Source organism: Taudactylus pleione, unplaced genomic scaffold (assembly GCF_031769625.1).
Source record: "Taudactylus pleione unplaced genomic scaffold, aTauple2 ptg000004l, whole genome shotgun sequence".
NCBI classification, from domain to species: domain Eukaryota; kingdom Metazoa; phylum Chordata; class Amphibia; order Anura; family Myobatrachidae; genus Taudactylus; species Taudactylus pleione.
Window position 1 is genome coordinate 6,762,157 of NW_028284407.1, and position 22,129 is coordinate 6,784,285.

At 44.9% G+C, this 22,129-nt stretch overlaps 1 pseudogene; it reads left to right on the forward strand.

Moving 5' to 3' along the window:
• Positions 1 to 22,129, forward strand: part of LOC148543375 (polyphosphatidylinositol phosphatase SYNJ1-like) — a 59,741-nt pseudogene that overhangs the window by 20,833 nt on the left and 16,779 nt on the right.

A 22,129-nucleotide genomic window follows, 5' to 3' on the forward strand; every position in this document is an offset into this window, starting at 1 on the left:
CAAGCTTGGGGGTGTCTACGCTCTGGATTTGAACCCTAGTATGTTAGGGACCTACCCTACAGAGGTTACCTGGATATGGTGGGTAGGCCCATAACCTTGGCCAAGATTATGCTAAAAACCTCTATTGCAAAATTGTATTGCATTTATATATTATTAATAATTTGGAGTTGTGCACCTGAGATTTGTCTGTTTTTGTGCCAACAAAAATAGTCGTCAACTTGCCCGGCGGACCGTCCACGTGTCTCGTCTCAAAACAACTTCCAGCACGTTTATCCATAACTATTTTACATAGGATAACCAGCTGGTGGAATTTATACACCACTAATGCCAGGGACAGTTTAACAATTTTATTTGCACCAGACATTGTACCCATTAACCTATGATACTATAAATAAAGGTTTTTCATGTTCTCACCTAAATAATGGTGTTGCACACTACTTAGTTATTGTGCCCAAATCCTATGTCTGGTGCACAATATCTTTGTGGGTAGCGGGTATCTGGCATTTCAGTCTCTTGGCAAGTGTCCCTGATACCCTGCTTTCCGCACTAGGGCCTGATTCAGAGCCAAACGCTCTGACCAGAGCGCTCGCTCTGAATCAGTGCCCTCCTCCATGAAAATGGAGCGGCCTCCTGGCCGCTCGCATAGCTCTGGGTGACCACCCACAGCATATGCGAGCGTCCATGATGATGGTCGCGATGGTCTTGACCATCCGGACCATCGGGCTTGCGGCGGAGACCCTGCGGTAGGGTCTTGCTGCCGCAAGCCCTGGAGTGATTTTGGCTCTATCAGAGTCAAAATCACTCCCACTGACATCACTACTGATGTCAGTGGGGCTGGCTTCAGACGGTAGGCGTTCCCATGGGAACGCCTCCATCTGGCAGGCACGCACCCGGCACGCCCACAAAAGGGGGCGTGCTGTCAATTAACATCGACAGCACGCCCCCTTTGGTGCGAGACCCGGAGTGATGGAGAGCCCGTCGCTCGCCGGGTCTCGCGCATGCGCACGACGGAGCTCCCTCCGTCGTGCGCATGCACAGTGGGGGTACATCGACCCGCTCGCGAGCGTCCTGCGCTCGCGAGCGGGTCTGAATGACCCCTAGGACAGATCTCGGCCGTAATTCAGAGCCGGACGCTCTGAAAGAGTGCTCGCTCTGAATCAGGGCGTTTTTTTTTTTGGAGCGGCCTCCTGGCCGCTCGCATAGCTGTGTGTGACCACCCACAGCTATAGCGAGCGGCTAGGTTGATGGTCGCGACGGTCAAGACCATCGCGACCATCGGGCTTGCGACGAAACCCTTGTGGTAGGGTCTCGTGGCCGCAAGCCCGAGAGAGCTTTCAGCTCTAACAGCCGGAAGCTCTCCCACTGACATCACTGGTGATGTCAGTGGGGCCGCCCCCAAACGGCAAGCGTTCCATTGGGAACACCTCCGTTTGGCCGGCAACCCCCCCGGCCCGCCCACCAAACGGGGCGAACTGTCACTCACCATCGACAGCTCGTCCCCTTTGGTGCGAGACCCGGAGCGACGGAGCACCCGTCGGTAGCCGGGTCTCGCGCATGAGCACGATGGAGCCGGCTCCGTCGTGCGCATGCCCAGTGGCCAAACATCGACCCGGTTGCGAGCGCTCAGCGCTTGCGACTGGGTCTGAATCAGGCCCTCTGTGCACAGAGCTAAAGTTTTTGCATACAGCGCATGGGCAGGTGCGAATTTATGTACCTTTGCCTATGTCCATATTATTCCGAGTCGGATGGATTAGGCAGAATTTGTCTTTACGTGAAGCATTTATCAAGTACATTCTATAAAATGATACTGTAGGTATAAGCTGATTGGTTGCTATGGGTAACTTCTCCACTGGTCCATTTCTCCACGCTTTTCATTGCTAGATGCATCAACTCTATGCAGTTTTGAATGTGGACTGGGAAATGGAATGAAGAAGGAGTGAAAAAGAATAGGTAGTCATTGGCTTGTGCCCATGCATTTTATTGTATGTGTTGTGACATTCTGGGATATTTAGCTCAGTAGAGTGGTCAGTGGTGCAGTTAAGTGTTACCATATAGCTTGTTCGGGTTGAAACAAACAAAATGGTGCTTTAATATTGTCAGTATCCAGTAACAGAAAGTAAGAAACAACCTAGACCCTTCTTCATTCATAACTATCAAGGGCAGCTAGTCGGCACATAAGTCTCAGTCCTGCCTGCTTCAAGCAGGCATGGCCCACTGGTCTTCTGGCCTCCACAGGCCTCCTGGTCTGGCTTTGCTGCCACAGCCCCACTGTATTGTTGCAGCTAGGCTTAACACCCGCTAGTTCCGTCGCTGGACTTGATCATATATATATATATATATATATATATATATACAGTCAGGTCCATAAATATTGGGACATTGACATAATTTTCATATTTTGGCCCCTATTCACCACCACAATGGCTTTGAAATGAAACAAACAAGATGTGATTTAACTGCAGACTTTCAGATTTAATTTGAGGGTAATTACATCCAAATCAGGTGAACGGTGTAGGAATTACAACGGTTTCTATATGTGCCTCCCACTTTTTAAGGGACCAAAAGTAATGGGAGAAACTAAACAATCCTAAATCTAACTTTCACTTTTTAATACTTTGTTGCAAATCCTTTGCAGGCAATTACAGCCTGAAGTCTGGAACGCATAGACATCACCAGACGCTGAGTTTCATCCCTGATGATGCTCTGCCAGGCCTCTACTGCAAATGTCTTCAGTTCCTGCTTGTTCTTGGGGCATTTTCCCTTCAGTTTTGTCTTCATCAAGTGAAATGCATGCTCAATCGGATTCAGGTCAGGGGAATGACTTGGCCATTGCATAACATTCCACTTTTTAGCCTTAAAAAACTATTTGGTTGCTTTTGCAGTATGCTTCCTGTCATTGTCCATCTGCACTGTGAAGTGCCGTCCAATGCGTTCTGAAGCATTTGACTGAATATGAGCATATAATATTGCCCAAAACACTTCAGAATTCATTCTGCTGCTTTTGTCAGCAGTCACATCATCAATAAATACAAGGGAACCAGTTCCATTGGCAGCCATACATGCCCACGCCATGACACTACCACCACCATGCTTCACTGATGAGGTGGTATGTTTTGGATCATGAGCAGTTCCTTTCCTTCTCTTCTCTTCCCATCACTCTGGTACAAGTTGATCTTTGTCTCATCTGTCCATAGGATGTTGTTCCAGAACTGTAATGGCTTTTTTAGATGTTGTTTGGCAAACTCTAATCTGGTCTTCCTGTTTTTGAGGCTCACCAATGGTTTACATCTTGTGGTGAACCCTCTATATTCACTCTTGTGAAGTCTTCTCTTGATTGTTGACTTTGACACATATACACCTACCTCCTGGAGAGTGTTCTTGATTTGGCCAACTGTTGTGAAGGGGTTTTTCTTCACCAGGGAAATAATTATTTTGTCATCCACCACAGTTGTTTTCCATGGTCTTCCGGGTCTTTTGGTGTTGCTGAGCTCTCCGGTGCGTTCTTTCTTTTTAAGAATGTTCCAAACAGTTGATTTGGCCACACCTAATGTTTTTGCTATCTCTCTGATGGGTTTGTTTTGATTTTTCAGCCTAATGATGGCTTGCTTCACTGATAGTGACAGCTCTTTGGATCTCATATTGAGAGTTGACAGCAACTGATTCCAAATGCAAATGTCACACCTAGAATCAACTCCAGATCTTTTACCTGCTTAATTAATAATGAAATAACAAGGGAATAGCCCATACCTGTCCATGAAATAACTTTTGAGTTGATAGTCCCATTCCTTTTGGCCCCTTAAAAAGTGGGAGGCACATATTGAAACTGGTGTAATTCCTACACTGTTCACCCGATTTGGATGTAATTACCCTCAAATTAAATCTGAAAGTCTGCAGTTAAAGCACATCTTGTTTGTTTTATTTCAAAGCCATTGTGGTGGTGAATAGAGGCCAAAATATGAAAATTCTGTCAATGTCCCAATATTTATGGACCTGACTGTGTATATCTATATATATATATATATAATATTATATATATATATATATAATATTATATATATATATATATATATATATATAAAAAAAAGTTGCGACCAAGAAAGGTTGCTAGATGGTTTTCCATAATGCTATCAGTTCTGAAGAAAACCTGCAAAGGAGGTGGAGGATACATGCTGCACATATAGGAGCTGACATAAAGGAATAGAGACACCTATAATAGAATGTAAAGGGTCATTTTTTGTCTGACCATGCCTACATGTGCATTATTGTTATAACGTCATTGGTTTGTAAGTTGCCACAGTGCTGCACAGATAGATGCGTGTAGAGCGTGCTTGCCAACTCTCCCGAAATTTCTGGGAGAGTCCTGACTTTCAGGGAGCTCATCTGGGGCGGGATGCATCTACACCAAAAATGTGGTCAAACCTTTTAAAATGCAGTTTTCAGAGGTTTGACCGGATTCCTCATATACTGTACACCAATATCTAGAAAGCTAAATTTTCTAGAGCTTGGACCTGATAGGCAACGTCATATACTGTATAGATGGTGTTGCCTAATAGAAGCCTATGGGCGTCTTTCTGCATAGTTTTCTGAGAGGGATCCAATCGGAACCTTCCAGTGTCCCTCGCGGCTCGTGCATGCGCAGATGGCCATCAACCCGGAAGTCCTTATATCGCGATGGTCAACTCTCATCGGGATGGCTGTGCTTTGTGATTTTAGTTACATTTGTACTTCCCGAGTGAAGTGGACGACTCAGTGGGGTTTATGATGCAATGCACATTTGTTAGAGTCATTGTGGTCCTGCTCCACACTAGGATCAAGGGTAGAGATACAATGAAAAGATTGCAATGCCACACCAACCCCCCTACCCCCTCTCCCCCCTGCCCTGCACCACAAATATGATTACTAACTTTTAAAAGGTCCAGAAAGGCAAAGAGGTGTGTTTTCAGAGAGCACTTAAAAATATGAAGGTTCTGGTTGGGTGTGGTAGTTAATTCCATAGGTGAGTAGCAGCACAGGAGAAGTCTTGTAGGAGGGAGTACAAGCTGGTTCTGAATTACGTAAGAGGATCAAAGTAAAAATTTGATCAATGCGAAAGGTCCCATGAGAAACCAGATTCTCCTCGCTGGTCATTACACAAATCCATTGTATATCACATACAGTACACACTCTACACTATTTTTACTCTACCCAGCATACCGTATACAGTACACAATAGTGAGACTTGCAACCACCATACGGAAGAAGAGGAACAGTACTGTGTAGCGTACAATTTTTAGAAATGGGAAATACTGTATCTTCAAATTCTAGAAATCGTGATAAACAAACTTCTCCTTTGGGCTAATTACTCAGGCTGCTTGCTGAGAAGTTCTGTGTTGGTGTAAGACTTTGGGGTCTATTTCGTAAGCAGTGTTAGGAGACAGAGTGAAAAGTGATAAGGTGCCAGCCAATCAGCTCCCAACTGTCATATCATAGGCTGTTTGAAAAATGACAGTTAGGAGCTGTTTGGCTGGCACCTTATCACTTTTCACTCTGTCTCCTAACACTGCTTAGTAAATAGACCCCTAAGTATAGACTACTGAAGCAGAGCAGTACCTTTTTTATATTCTGACATCAGTGGATGGCATTTACGAAGCACGTAACATCCGCTGTGCAGTCCATTATTGGCTTTGGTACTTCCATGAGACTTGATTTGTACAAGTGTGCCTAGATTTCTGCCAAGGCATATAGGTTTGTGGCATTTAGGAAGGAGCAGAAGTCTGCACAGACCGAGGGCATGAAATTTGTAGAGCGAGGATTCCTTTTCAGCAATTTAGCTTTAACTCATCTTCATGGGACTCTCTTTCTCTCCCTCTATTGGGTCGATCATAGGGCCTGATTCAGAGCCGCTCGTAAGCGGCCGCTCGTTTGCTCCGAGCGATGTTCACACAACTGCGCATGCGTATGGGTTGTAAGTAATACGCATGCGCGAACCAGTCATTGCGGTCGAAAATCGTGTGCTCGCAAAATAGCGAGTGCCTGCTAATTTGATTGACAGGATGAGGCGTTTGTGGGTGGTAACAGGGGAAGGTGCTTGAAAACGGGGAGTGGAGATCCGAACGCAGGCGTGCCAAGGTGTGCATAATTAACAAAGCAGTGTCATCGACCACGTCACTTGGTTGTCTTTTAGCCTGAACTGCTCGCATGATTGCGGTAGGAAAATCCTACCACAAGCACTGCGAGCAGTTCATACGCCTTTCGATGTACTCGATGAATCTAATAAATAGCGGAGATGACGTAGGATGCGAGTGGCCAGGGGGCGTTGTTTAAAAAATAGCGAGCACATGTTTAGTTCGCTCGTTCAGACATCGAGGCGTCAACAGACCGCAAAGAGCGAGCGCTCTATTTAAATATCCGGCCCCTTTTTCTGAACGAGCGAGCGCAAATAGCGTCCGGCTCTGAATCAGGCCCATAGTTCTTTCTCTTTCCCGGGCATTATGGTGTCTACCATGGTCCCACCCTTCTCCCTCTCTGGGGAAGTACAGGAGTTTCCTACCAGCTCTGACAAGACCACTCTCCCACTGTCCTTACTGGCTGTAACTGTCACTACTTGTTATACATGTCTGCTAGGGGCACAGACTCATACTCTCTCTGAAAGGGTATTACACTTTGATATTGGACCAGCTTAGAGACGGCAGTCTTTGGGTATTGCCCTTCAGGGCTGGTTATGGATTTGGGGGGGGGGGGTGTGACTTTTTTTTTTTTTTTACTATTTTGCTGCCGCTAGCAGCGTCTAAATAGACAGCTCACAGTCGTCCGGCTTTTAGCAGCATCTGAGCCACCGGCCGTCTTTTAACACCATCTGAGCCATTTTATAATGACTGTCGTCATTTTGACCCTGTCAACATGTTAGTTAACCTTATGACTGGCGACATTTATTCATTGTCGACATTTTGCTGTGGCTACATTTTAACACTGATGTCCATGTCAACATTTTGAGTGTCGACATTTTTCCATGTCGATATTTTGATTGCCTGTGTTTTGACTGTCTAAATGTTGACTACATCCCCTTGCAGAGAAGTCTCCATAGAGCAGAGAGACGTTGAGGTTAGGCAGGCCATTCATTTGCACTGGTACAAAACTGAGATACTCGGTTACACAAATTCGTATTGTGCATGCCCACTAAATAAGCTGCACGCATATGTACATATGGTCACATCTGACACTTGAGTCTGCATGCAACTTCAGAGGCGGGGGAGGGGGGGTCGGAAGATGTATTCTAACATGGCTAAGTACAGTAAAAGTGCGCTTATGTAATTGCGAACAGATATGGACTGTATCAATTGTGTGTGCCTGGCGGCTGGTGCAAATACACGGTAATGATGATGATGGTTGGCAGTAGAAGCTAGCCACTCCTGATTGTGAGTTTAATCTCTAAAGCTGTTTTGTGTTGTAGAATAGGCATTAAGTAGCAGTATTATCACTAAATAGCAGAGCTGGCTTTAGACCTCACAGGGCCCTAGGCAAGATACCAGTTTGGGCCCCCCCTCCAATAAACAATCCTGTGCATATATTAGAGTAGGTTTCACTGGAGCAAGGTACATATGATTTGTATATGTTGTATATGTATATGTTGCTCCAGGGACACCTACTGTAATATATGCACAGTTATTATTACTTTAGGTGTTGCTGGATCACATTATATTATGTATATATTTATATATACATGGGAGAGGGGGACAGGAGGATATGGGGAAAAATAGGGCGAGATGGGAAAAAAAGGAGCCGAAAAAAGGTGGACAAGAGGAAAGGGGGACAGACCGAGGGAAATAGGAGGAAATGGGGACTGACAGGTGGGAAAAATTGGGGAGGAACAGAGGGGACGGGAGAAGCTAGTGACTTGATATAGAGATATAATATATTTGCATTTTTTTTTTCAGTTAAACTTACCAAGAGTGCCATCTATCTGTCTCTGATGGGTCATGTTGGCTTCATAAGCAGAAGACCATTGTCCAGAATAAACACCCCATGGAGCTCAGTTGGGGGGGGGGGGGGGTGACACTGGCTATAGCAGCGGAGTGTAGGGGAGTTTGATTGGATGGGTCTGCCAGGATCAGCGCATGCTACCCGGGGGAGATGGCCACACTGCGGGGGCTGGTTGCTTGCTATCACTGTGACTATGGGGGGGCACTACCTACTGTCCATAGCTACAGGGGAGGTTGGATAGACAGGGAGCTGGCTATACAGCAGGGTGGAAGCTGCTATTACTGTGCACTGGCCATAGCTGCGGGGGAGGTTTAGACCAGACTGCAGAGATCAACGCATGCTGCTGGGGGAGCTGGCAACTCAGCGGGAGGGGGGGGGCTACAGCAGCGCAGGCTACAGAGGAGGTTGATTGGAGGGGGCTGCCTAGATAAGCACTCGCTGCGGGAAGAAGGCAGGCATTACACTGTAGGGGGAGGGGATGTAGGAGACTGGCTGCCCTCCCTGAAACTGCAGTAGCACACGCTGCACACATCGGTGGGGGGGTGGGTTTATTTATGGTGAGGAGCTGGAAAAGGAACAAAGCTTCTGTGCTGCTGGCATGCTGCTATATTGCCTGTGTGTAGCAGCAACAAGAGTGCTGCAGGTTCTTTCCAGGGCCGGATTTCGGAAGCCCGGAAACAGGCCCCTTGGGACCCAACGGGCCCTAGGCAGACGCCTAGGTAGCCTAATGGTAAATCCGGCTCTGCTAAGTAACAACATGCATGGAAGATTATTGGATAAACTTTATTGTAAACAGGTCATACTTGCCTCCTCTGGACACCGCTGGGGGAATGATGCAGCAGAAATGGGCAGTGATGGGGCATGACGTTGTGTTCATGTTATTGTGGCCCTGCCCCTGCATAATTGTGGACCAGCTATCACCTGGAGGACACAAATCCTCCTATTACCGGACACAGCAGATTGTTTATAACACTACTCCCATTAGAATAATCATCCATTAGGACTGCTTTTTGATTATGCTTTTGGTTGTGCGGATAAGTGTATGTGGGTGCATTACTGACACGACAAGACCTTAACCCTTAGTGCACTTCTTAAATTACTTCCAGTAATAGTAAAATGTTTTTTGTAGTTACATAATAAGATTGTAAAAAGTCATACTGTAAGGTCATCAAGTTCAACCTATTAGAACTTCCAGTTGTGCTAATCTAGGGGAAGGCAAAATAAAATCTCCGGTGTGACAGCTGCAATTTAAGTAGAGAGAAAAATTAGTTAGTGGTGTCAATTCCCTGTATCCGCCACTATCATAGGGCCACATTGTGGCTGTAATTGCTGAAAGCCGGATTTAATACCTTATGCTACTGCGTGTATCTGTACTGGGAGAGAGATATTAAATCTTCATATTTATCATCAACATTTCTGTGATCGCAGCACCGTCATCAGGATGAACAGGAAAACACAATCAGTATTACTTTAAGATTATTTTAAGATTGTAAGCTTGCGAGCAGGGCCTTCCTACCTATATATCTGTTTGTTATTACCCAGTTTTGTTCTATTAATGTTCCAATTGTAAAACACAACGGAATATGCTGCCCTATATAAGAAACTGTTAATAAATAAATAAATAAATAATATTACACCTACAAAATCCTCTGAGTGCTGTCCTGATTTTTTCTCTATTAGTTGAGTGCCAACAGCGTCACTTTGGAACACATGGGTGAGTACTTAATGTCTGTATTTTTCTGTATGTGTATTATGGTCCCTGAGGAAAATCTCTGGCTTGGAGATTGAAATGTTGGAGTATTAAAAGATGACCTGCTGGTGATTATACTTTTTGCAAGTCCTGTGAGTGCTGCCTATTCTTCTGCCTATTACAAAGGGAAAAGCTGCTTCTGCCAGGGGAGGGCACCCAGGCAAGTACCAGTACACTATTAAAGTGGAGTGCCGGTCAACACAAAGACTAATAAATATTAAATATATATATATAACCGAACGGAACCGAGTAGAACCGAGCCTGCACATCCCTAATATATATATTATACACACACATTCCAGTGTCTTTAGAGAGGAGGGGGCCTGTGTGCCTTCCCTATCCAAGGCCCCCTCCTCTCTTCCCGGTGGCCGGCAGCCGACTGATGCGGCTGGCCAGCCACTAAAGCATTAGTACACTCTGGGCGCCAGAGTGTGCCCGGAGTCTACTGCGCATGTGCAAAACGCCAGAAAAATGGTGGCGGCGGCCATTTTCCTGGCTTTTTGTACAGCGCTGACACCCGGCGCAGGACCTTAGAGAGGTAAGTTTTAAATAATATGGGTGCAGGGTGTGCAGTGCACCCATTATAGATATGCCCCTGATACATACATATATAAACACTCACATACACACATACATATACCTACCCTCCAACATGACCCCTTCCACCCAGTACAAAATGCTCTGCTCCTGGACTTCCCACCTTATTGATTATTGCAGACACCTGTGTTGGACTAGGTAATCGATGAGACAGGTGTTTCCCCACAGGTGGCTGCAGTCTTCAATTAAGAAGGAAGCCCAGGAGCAGAGCAATTTGTACCTGGGAAGGTCATGTTTGAGGGTCTGCACATATATATATATACACACATACATTACACACGCACTGCAACTTACCTTGCAGGCTGGCATCATGTAATTGGGCCCCTCCCCCTAGCGTGAAAATACAACAAATCGTGGGTCAGTCGGGGGCGGAGCAAAAAGACTTGATTCTAATTGAATCACGTCATACTGGCTCCGCCGCCTCCCTATTGACCTGCGAATCGTGGCATTTTGCGACGAGGGGGCAGGGCTTAAGAGCATGAAGCCTGCTCTGGAGTCTGTCAGAGATAGGGGGGTTTTCTGGGTACTCAGAACCCCCCCTGCATGCGCTACTGATACTGTTGCCCTATTGAATTTTTATTCACTGATTCTGAATGTGAAAAAAATAAACTCTACTGTGGCATCTTATTTTAAGCAGTGACATTCTTTAGCATGTTTGTGCTTTAAGAAGCTCATACTCCCTCTAGTGGACAACAACTAAAGTGTTTTGTAGATGTATACCTCTTTTACACCAGAGGTAAAACCCGGGCTATTGCAGGGTTAACCCGGGTAGCTCCTTGGTGTAAAAGGAGAAAGGGTTGGATTGATCGAGTCACCTGGCAAACCAACCCAGGTAACTTGCAGGGTTTAATATGGGAAAACCCGTGAAACCCTGCAGTGTAAACGGTGCGTTCTGGGTCAGGGTGACCTGGATCGTGCCGCATGCCTGCCAATTGGCCGGCTTCAGTGGCGCTTGAAGTCACATGTGCTACTGCACATGTGACTTCAGCCATCTTTTTTGTATAGACCATGACATGGCGGGTGACAGTAGTTTCCTACAGAAGAGAACCTTGTTAATACCTGAATTTAACGCTTTTCCAGATCCCTGCACCGCTACTCGCAAGCAGAATACTGTAACTCTGCTTTGCTCAAGCTCCACTCCATCCACCAGTGTGCATGTAACAGTGAGTATGGCTGTACTTACTACAGTATATTTCAATGAAATAACACTACTGGTTAAGTAACTGGGCTGTTCATAGTTTTAGTGATCCGCTGGTGTGTGCCTACATAACTTTGCAATATCAACACCTGCACACACATCAACATTTGGCTACCAATCATTGTGACAATTATTACTGTTGGCAGGTATAAAGGTTAGCATTGATGAAGGTTATCACTGAAAATAAGTGTAGTCAGGCCAGCCATTTCTATGAACTGATAGAAATATTATATACACTATAACCATATCGGAATTGTTATGTAATGCTGGCAGTCAGATGCCTCCTGTCAAAATACCGACAGCGGCATACTGATGGTTGGTATCCCGACAGGGATCGAGTAAGTATACTGACCTTCCCACCTTCTCACCCTAACCCTCCCTTCTTGTAGCCTAACCCTCCCCGTTAGTGCCTAAACCTAAGTCTCCCCCCTTCGTGCCTAAACCGCACTCTCCCTCTTAGTGCCTAACCCCGCTATGCTACCTAAACCTAACACTCCTCCCACGTGGCTAACAGCTAAGATGTCCCCGGCTTACCTCGTTTGGGCTGGCGTCTTGTCTGTATTCTGGCGTCGGGATTAAGATAGGCGTCGGTATTTCGACGCCCTTAAGTCCCGTGTCGTGCTTCCACCCTCGGCACTAGCGCACGCAGGGGGGGGGTTCTGAGTACCCAGAAACACCCCTTGACAGACTGGAGAGCAGACACCATCTTCTTAAGCCCCACCCCCTCGCGGCAAAATGCCACGATTCGCGGGTCAATTGGAGGAGGCGGAGCCAATATGACGAGATTCCATTAGAATCAGATCATTTGGCTCCGACCCCTTCTGAGTGACCCGCAAATAGCGACATTTTGTTGCTAGGGGGAGGGGCCTAATGATATGGTGCCAGCCTCCCAGGTCCCATCCTTATCAGGTCTACAACCCGCAGCTGCTGCGAGGTATGTGTGTGTGTAATATATGTGTGGCATACAGTAGGTGTGTGTGTAAGGTAAACGTGACATATGTATGTGTGTGTGTATAATATATACAGTATATGATATATACTGATGAAAGTGCCACAAATAATAATATGTCTGTGATTATTCTGAGCCAGGTGTGCCGCATCAACCGGTGTAGTATTATATATATATATATATATATATGTATATACATACATACATACAGTATATATGTGGGAAACCCCCCTGTAAAAATCCTGCGTTTGCCTCTGCTCGGGATTCAGTGATAAAATATAAAAAGCAGCTCAGATTTGGCAAAGGCACATAGGCCATCACCATAGAGTAATAGTTAGCATTGCTGCTTCACAGTACTCGGGTCATGAGTTCAATTCCCAGTTAGGGTGCTATCTGTGCAGAGTTTGTGTGTTTTCCATATGTTTGCCTGGGTTTTCTCCCGTGTTTTCACCCACACTCCAAAAACATATTGATAGGTTAATTGAATTCTGACACAAAAATAAACCCTATTGTGTATGCACTTGTATGTTAGGAAATTTAGACTGTAAGTCCCAATGGGGCAGGACGAGGGTCGGATTGGCCATCTGGCAGTTCTGGTAAATGCCAGATGGGCCGGTACAGCCATCAAGATACCTGGCTGAGCAGAAACGCCTCCTGGCGCTCTGCAGGTGGGGTTTCTGTAAGGTGTGGCTGCATCATTACATCATGACACTCCCAAAATCCACAATTCAGTATTATACACCCACCAGTATCTCTACCCAGATGCAGGAGAGACCACAGTACATATCGAGAGACTTCAACTAACTTCATGACTATCGGGATTGCTGGGAATCAGGAAGTGAGCCAGTGCAATCATGGAGACCTGCAGTGAGACACTGTAGCTACTCCAGGTCCAGATACCCACTCCCGGCTCATGACAGAAGGGCAAGCAGCTATACCGGAAGCAGGAACAAAGGGACTTCATCCAGGACACTGCTAGAGAGGATCAATCAAAACCTCCACCGGGGACCAGATCAGAGGGAAATTGACCCACACCGATACTGCTTGAGAGGTTTTCTTCTCCTCCATCGGGACCTGCACTCCCCCATTGACTCACTGGACTGTCCATTCTGTGTTAAGAAGGTGATACTAGAGCTGCAGATGCTGCACTCTATAAACACTCATTTATTCTCTCTGTTATTGTGTGACACTGGTTATACCACACACAGGATAAAGGGATATGGATTGAAAGATCTATAGTAAAAAGGTAGACGATGTCTAGATAGACACCAGATGTTAGACAGGCAATAGGTCGACAGGAAAAAAAGGTTGACACACTAAAGATCGACCTATGCAACTGCGAATGCAATAACGATTACGCACGCAGTCTCACTACGATAATGTGCTAATCCATTGAGATCGCTATGCCGTTGCAGCATTACATAAGGACGCCCAGTTTACCTTGCACACATCCGTAATCCTTAGCAAGACTGCGAAACCATCGGTAACATCGAGTACCATCGCAGCCTCACGCACACTTGCACAAAGTCAGACCTTACTCAGAAATTGCTAACAACTTTGCACGCTATCGGGCCTCAGGCTGCGTAGGCCATCGCAATGGATAATTTATGCACGCCGCTGCAACGGCTACTGAAATGCACTGGCACGCCTGCATAAGCCCGACAACCCCCTCCCGCAAACGGCACTTCCTGTCAATCACTCTGCGATGGGTCTGGGTAGTCACTGCATTTGCAGTCCCGATCACAATGGCTAGTTCGCGCACTGCGATGCATTATTAACTGCATAATTAACAAAGCAGCGTCATCGGCCACGTCACTTGGTTGTCTCTTAGCCTGAACTGTTCACATGATTGTGGTAGGAAAATCCAACCACAAGCACTGCGAGCTGTTCAGACGCCTTTCGATGTACTCGATTAATCCAATAAATAGCTGAGATGACGTATGATGCGAACGGCCAGGGGGCGTCTTTACAAAATAGCGAGCGCATATTTCGTTCGCTCGCTCAGACATAGAGGCGTCAACAGACTGCAAAGAGCGAGCGCTCTATTAAAATATCCGGCCCCTTTTTCTGAATGAGCGAGCGCAAATAGCGTCCGGCTCTGAATCAGGCCCTCTGTTTTTTAACTGATAACTAATAATTACACTCACGAGAAATGGGCTTTGTGCACCGCTACTGGTCTTGCAGGGTTAAAGATTTATGTGACAACAGCAATGTGTACAGTCTGGGTGTGTATACATGTACAACAGATGTATTTCATTTACCGGCGACTGGGATGCCGGCCGTCGGAATCCCGATTCGGGATTAAAGATAGGCATTGAAATCCTGACTCCTTTCTTTAGTCCGATGCTGAAATTCCTGAACGAAGGTTAGCGGGACATGTTAGGTGTTAGCTGTGGGGGGGGGAGGGTTAGGTTTAGGGACCCCCGGGGGGAGATTAGGGCTAGGCACCTCCCCGGGAGCATTAGGGTTAGGCTACAGGAAGGGGGGATTAGAGTTAGGCACCGCCAAGGGGAGGTTCAGCCGCCAGTATTTTATACCCAACCCCATGTACAATATGTCTGGGAATGTATAACCCATTTCTGGAAGTTGACATTTGGCACACTGACAGCTTGTTGGGGAAAGTAGACAGGAAATATTTGCAAGCATAAGTGTAAAGTGGCTTCTCCCGTGCAGTTAAGGTGCCCATAAGTTGGGTGCACTGCAGTTAAGGTGCCCAGAAGCCCTACTTTGGGTTTATTGCTGCTTACACCTCAGGAGGGTGTGAGCAGAAATCTGTGATATGTAATGGGAGACCAAAACAATTTAATAGCTCCTAGTCACTTTACACCGGAGCTATGGGTACAAGAAACAATTGAATTCCCCCCCATGTTTACAAATACCTTATGAGGAATATCATTTTGATTTTATAGAACACTCAGTGAATCCTTATATTCAGTGGTAAAATGTACCAGCTGACTAAACTGGTCATGTGACTGGCTACATCATAGCAAGCCTTTGTGATGTCACCTCAAGTATAAATGTGACTGCTTCGTAAAGAGCAATCACTCATCAATATGAGTTGTCTACTAGGCACATTGATGGGAATGTATGATATGTTTACGCATGATATGGGACCTCACAGTGAAAGGTAAGCTTATTTATACCTAAATGTTATATAAAAATAAAAAATTTAGTAATATGTTAAAATGGTTATCTCAGGATACTGTGGAAACTGTGCAGAATTATAAAACATTATTACCAACTTAAAGGAACAAACCAAAGGGAAAAATGGTAATTACCAACATTCTCCACAGTGATTTTTGTAGTAATAATAATAATAATAATAATAATAATAATAATAATAATAATAATAATAATAATAATAATAATAAAAAAACAAATAAATTTTCCTGGAATTTCTGCTGTATGTAGTCTTTAAATACAAACATTTGCTGGAACATTTTTTTCAGTAGTATGTCAGTTTGTATTTTTTGCAATCAAATGTGATTCTTAATAGGAATAGAACAATTATCACTGCTGGTGTAAATATCCTCTAGTATATTTTGGAAATGACACTCAACTATATTACATACTGTGTATAGATATGTTTTGTGTGCAAAAGTCCCGTTCAATAGTTCATAGTAAAAATTGATACTAACTATTGCACCCAACAAAATAAATGACACTGTATAGCTGGCCTATGTTATAACCTAGGCAGACTACCAATATGGGGCTTCATTTACAGTTGCACGTAAATATATTTGTATACTTATAATATATTTGAATGTTGTACTTTTGCAATGTGTATAAAATTGTATATCACTGCACATGCACATAACTTGCACCCGTATGCAGTAGCGGCCCTTGGTAACAGTATAGCCCGGTGTGGGGTGGTCACTAATATATAACATTACATGTACCTTGCTGCAGAGAGTCTTTCTTTCCTCTGCTTTTCCTTATCCTAGTATCTTATTTTTCCAGAGTCTGTAGGCTCGTCCTGCAAGAACTCCAGCTTGTGAGGGAGGAGAATGATGGACTGAGGTCCATCTACCTTAGTGTGAAGATGCAGGTAAGAAAGTATTTGGGGACAAGTAAAGATGTAGCAGTAGTATTTTATTACACAAGAATCCTGACAGACTTACTTTTCTGTTCCTCCATGCTCTCCTTATTCAGCCCCAGAGGATAAAATGGCAAAACATGAAAAGAGAATATAGGCCTAGATTTATCAACGCGTGATATTTTTGTTATCACTCATTCCTCATGTAAAATGGTGCCCCAACCAATCAGCACCTGTCATTTTTCAAACACATGATAGTTAGGAGCTGATTGGTTGGAGCACCATTTAAGATTAGTAATGAGCGATAACAAGAATATCACTCATTGATAAGCGCTGCAGAATATGTGGGCCTCATTTACTAACAAGTTTTATCACCAAAACGAGTGATGAATGTCACTGTGTATGATAATGGTGCTCCAGCCAATCACCTCCCAACTGTCAACTGTTAGAAAAATGACAGTTGGGAGCTGATTGGCTAAAGCACCATTTATCATACACAGTGACATCTATCACTCATTTTGGTGATAAAACTCGTTACTAGATGGGGGCCTGTGTGCGCTATAAATAACTGGTAATGAATAAATAAATAAATCTGGGCCATAGTGACAAACATTTCTGCCTAGTATATAGAGTAGAAATGGAAAAGCTCCTATCACAATTACTGGAGTTGCTTAGTGCAAATTCATTTGGGTGTTTTTGCACTTTAATATATCCAGCAGCAGGGCCGTAAATAGGGGTGTGTGGCCAGTGAGGCTGCGCACAGCACCCTGCAGCCAGCATTGGACGTTACAGGCAAGCACCCTGCCATAATTACAGCTGCCCAGAGCGTCTTGAAGATTTAACACGCAGAGGGGGCAGGCTGGCACAGGGCGCTTAGAGCCTTAGTTACGGCTTTGCCCAGCAGAGCTGAGAGGTCTGAAAAGCTAGAGCTGGTGATTAGCACTGCCCGTTACTGTATGGATATGTGACCTGTTTGTGAGAGGGGGAGTATGGGATGGGTTTTTGGCACTGCTGAGCACTGTACGTCTATTTCCCATGTATTGGCCTTTGCACACTGTTATCCCTCTACATAGAACCCTTCTCCTAATGCTGGAGATGATTGTGCAGGTGTGGGCAGCAGTGACAGCTTACTGTATATGCAAATTGCTTCCATTGTCCTTATTAAATACTATTGCTGTGTGGGAATCAACGCTTGTTCTACATTGAACTAAGGCCCTGATTCAGACCCACTCGCGATCGGCTGTCCGCTCGCAAGTGGGTCGATGTTGTGCACTGCGCATGCGCACGACGGCGGGAGCTCCGTCGTGCGCATGCGCCAGACGCGACGAGCGAAGGACTTTCCTTCGCTCGTTGTGTCTGATCAAAGGGGGCGTGCTGTCGATGTTGATTGGCAGCACGCCACCTTTGGTGGGCGTGCCGGGGGCGTGCCTCCCTGACGGGGGCGTTCCCAAGGGAACGCCTACCGTCAGAAGCCGGCCCACTGACATCACTAGTGATGTCAGTGGGAGTGATTTTGGCTCTGATAGAGCCAAAATCACTCCGGGCCTTGCGGTTGAAAAACTCAACCGCAGGCTCCGGCTCGCAGTGGCGATGGTCGCGATGGTCAAGACCATCGCGGCCATCAAACTGCACGCTCGTATAGGCTGTGGGTGGTGACCCACAGCTATACTAGCGTCCAGGAGGACGCTCCATAATTATGGAGGGCGGCCCTCATTCAGAGTGTGCGCTCTGCTCAGAGCGTACGGCTCTGAATGAGGGCCTAAATCTGTTTTTTGTCCTTTACTAGGGATCAAGAAAAGTGATCAGATCCCCGGAATTTGTGCTGCCACCTAGTGGCTCACTGGAGGATATTGCCCTGACCTTTTCTCTGCAGGTATCATTGTTTTTATTCTAAACTACTGCACAATACATTGTATGTACCAAGCACTGATTACTAGGATCATCAGCACATTGTACCTATAATATGTTATTCTCTTTATTTTTCCATCACTAGTATCATCACCTACTGAAGAGACCGGGCAATAAGCTGAAGGTTATGCTGCAGCGTAAGAGACAGTACAAAAGTCTGCCTCTTCCAGGCTACAAGACACTAGCTGTCGGATACATGGACATGGATGAGGTGGGTCACAGTTTTTTATATGTAATACAGTCATGTTGCCATATGCACAAGGACTATCTAACACAATTATAATGACAGCTGTGTGTGCTCAGTATATATCTGTAAGGTCTGTACTTACTCATCATTTACACATTATACAAGTGAGGTGAATGCATCCTATGTCAGTAGACCCTGCCCCGTCCATGCAGGACTCCACTCCCACCTGCTCTCACAATACAGGATTGCTGACTTATGGCAAGCAGAATTTCCAGTACAGAAATCGTGTGTCCTGTGGGATATAGACACCAGTTCCTGTCACTTACTTGGTATAGGTGCAAAAAATTTATTGCCATAAAAGCGTACTTGTGTGCTGAGCCACATGCAACCCAAGATGCGTCCAACTTAAAGACATCAATGTCTGTGCCACATATATATAGCGGGCGCACAAATGTATGTTTATGCCTAACAATAGCGCAGAAACAGTTTTAGGGCTCTATTTATTATCATTATTTTTACTAAAATAAAGTGAAAAAGGGTGTTTTCACACCCTTTCACATAATTTTAGTATCACCTAAATTTATTAAAGGGCAATTGGAGTAGAATTCATAAAATTCTACTCCAAGCCCTAATTATAACATATTTTTAGTAATCAGATCGCATTTCCCATAATTGTAATGGGAAATGCGATCTGTCTGCAAGTTACTAAAAATAAATTGTGAAAAAATACCGGGGGAAACCCTGTGATAATAACGCCTGGAGCCGGCCCCAGTGATCAGCTGTGTGGTCCAAACAGACCACAAGCTGATACACTGCTAAAAAAAAATAAAAAAAATAACTTACCTGAGTCCAGGGACCGGAGACCGGGGCTCCGGTGATGTCCTCCCTACAGTCAGCTGGTCTCCCATCCTGCACAGGGACCCGGTCATCAGCTGACTGGGCCACAGTGCAGGATGGGAGACCAGCTGCCTGGAGCCACGGTGGACATCACCGGATTCCGATCACCAGAGGTGTGTAATTAAGCGGGGGGGGGGGGGGAGGGGCAGGGCTTATCGATAGCCGGTCAGCGCATGTACGGGCACTTTTAACAGTATTTTTTGCAAAAAATACAGTGGTAAGTGTGCGGAGGGGCTTTGCAGGGACAGAGCTTTATCGCAAGATCTGTCCCTGCAAGGGATTTTTAGTAGTTCCCTGTGATATTGGCTGAATTCACAATGTGAATTCAGTCGGTAATATCACACTACAATCTGCATTTTAATGCGGATTTTAGTAAATAGACCCCTTAGTATTTCAGGGTAATTCTAATAAACAATGTTTAACGAATGTAAATCCACTAATTACACATATTGGCCAACATTATTTTCATTCAATTCCATGATTGGATGACAGTATGCTTTGTAACATGCTTAAAGTCCTGTCCACCTGCATAACCGATGTTGGGACGGATCAGCTACATCTGTGCTGTTTCTGTATCCAATTGTCTGATGGAAAAAAACTTACTAAAGAGGTTAATCAGTCAGATTGATCTGTAGTAATAGTTGTAAATATAAGGGTGGGGGTGCATTTAATTAGGACCCACCCGGCATGAGGTCAGTTTGTTGTTTTTCATGTAATAAGAGTTGGTTTGTAAGTATAGATATTGATTAATATTTTTATCTGTTTTCAATGGCAGATCCTGCAGCGACCTTTTCGTGGTCATTTGAATCTCTGCCGTAAGACTGACATCTCTTATAAGATTGCAGAGATAGGGATATATTCCCTTTGGATCCATCCACCTGACTATGCCATAGATACCAAGCAGAATGTTCCATCCACAGGTTAGTCATTGTCCTCAGTGGCAAACGCAGGATTTCTAGAGGGGGGTTTCCAAATGCTCGATTTTAGAGTGAGTGTGGCCAGTCCAGAAAGAGGGCATAATTAGTACTTATCCAGCTTTAATATATGTCATACAAAGTGTAGTGTGTGTCATAATTCCAGCTTATACTGGACAAGCAATCACAGTAAGCCATTAGATGCGGCAGTAGGTCCATCCTGTCTGAGCTGAATGTTTTTATTTTAGCTGTGGGCACCATTCCAAGAACATGCAGCACTAGTAAAATTCTATCATATTACTACTTCTATTGTGGTAATGGTGTGGGCTGGGGAGGGGGGTTTCCAGGCAGACGGAAACCCCCCCTGCGTTTGCCTATGGTCCTGCCCATCTAATGTCTACTAACAGATCTCTACTTTCCAGCAGCAGAAATAATATATCTGTGCACATATGAAGGTGATTGTACAAAAAGGAAGAATTCTTATTACACTGCAAACTGGTCGTTACCTCAAATCTGGTTTGATGAAAGAGACAAACGACCGGGTGGTAAAGAGAAGACATGTTGCCTATTGGCAGATGATCTTTACACTGAGTTGGGGAAGGAAATTGCTGATCTGACAAATGTGGGTTAATTGTTATAAAGCCTAAGACCACATTCGCGTGCTTACATCTAGACTACAGTGACCTTCCATATCATTGCTATTAAGCATTTTATAGCTGACTGTGAAATACAGACTCATTGGACCCTAGCTGTAGAGCTTGGAGCGTTCCCCTATGTCTCATGACACCAATATATCTCTATCTGCAATAACCAGAGCTGGCACTGTGGTAAAAACTGACCTGGGTCCTGGACAGGGTCATGTTGCAAAAGATATTAAAGCTATTTTTTTTTAAATTTAATTAGGCTGATAATTTGCTTCCTACAGTGTCCTAATAATATTCTGGTCAGTCTCTAGTAAGCCAATAAGGAGATCTTCATGGCCTCCTCTTTAAATTAATTTTTTCACATTTTTTGTTTTTATTTTTTATTGGTTTGCCTGAGATTCTTTGCCCAGTGGTATTATTTCTGTATATATCTATAACTATATACCTATTATTTCTGTGCATTGTTAAATTACTTAAGTAGAATTTGGATTAGCCATGGGCTATTGTATTTTATAGTCAGTTGACAGTCACATAGTTAGCCTACAGTTTTCTACAGGTTTTAAAGGTTTTATATTAGCGCAGGTGTGTGTATTTTTGTCTCTGTGATTGCTACAGTAGGTTGTATGGGTTGGGTACAGGATACCAATGCTCGGGATGCTGATGCTCAGGATCCTGGCAGTCACAATCCTGTCACCGGCATCCCGTTAGGGTTAAAATACTGATGAGGGGCGGTAAGTATCCTAACCCTCCCTCCCCGCATCCTAAACCTAACCCTCCCCCCTTAGCGCCTAAACCTAACCTTCCCCCCTATTGCCTAACTCTATCTCTCACCCTAGTACCTAACCCTAATTTTCAACCCTCCCCTTAGCCCCACTACTTACCACTGGGATTCTGACTGGTGTTAGGATTCCAGCGCCAGCATTCGGAGTGCACTTATCCCAACAGCTGGCATTTCAACTACCACCTGGTTGTACAATTCATCTGCAAAGAGAGATAGACCTCCCCAATCTAAGCAGGGGGCTGCACATCTTGTGCATTATGCTTATTCTAAATGCTCTATCAAACTCCTTAGAAGTAGTAGGGAGCAGGA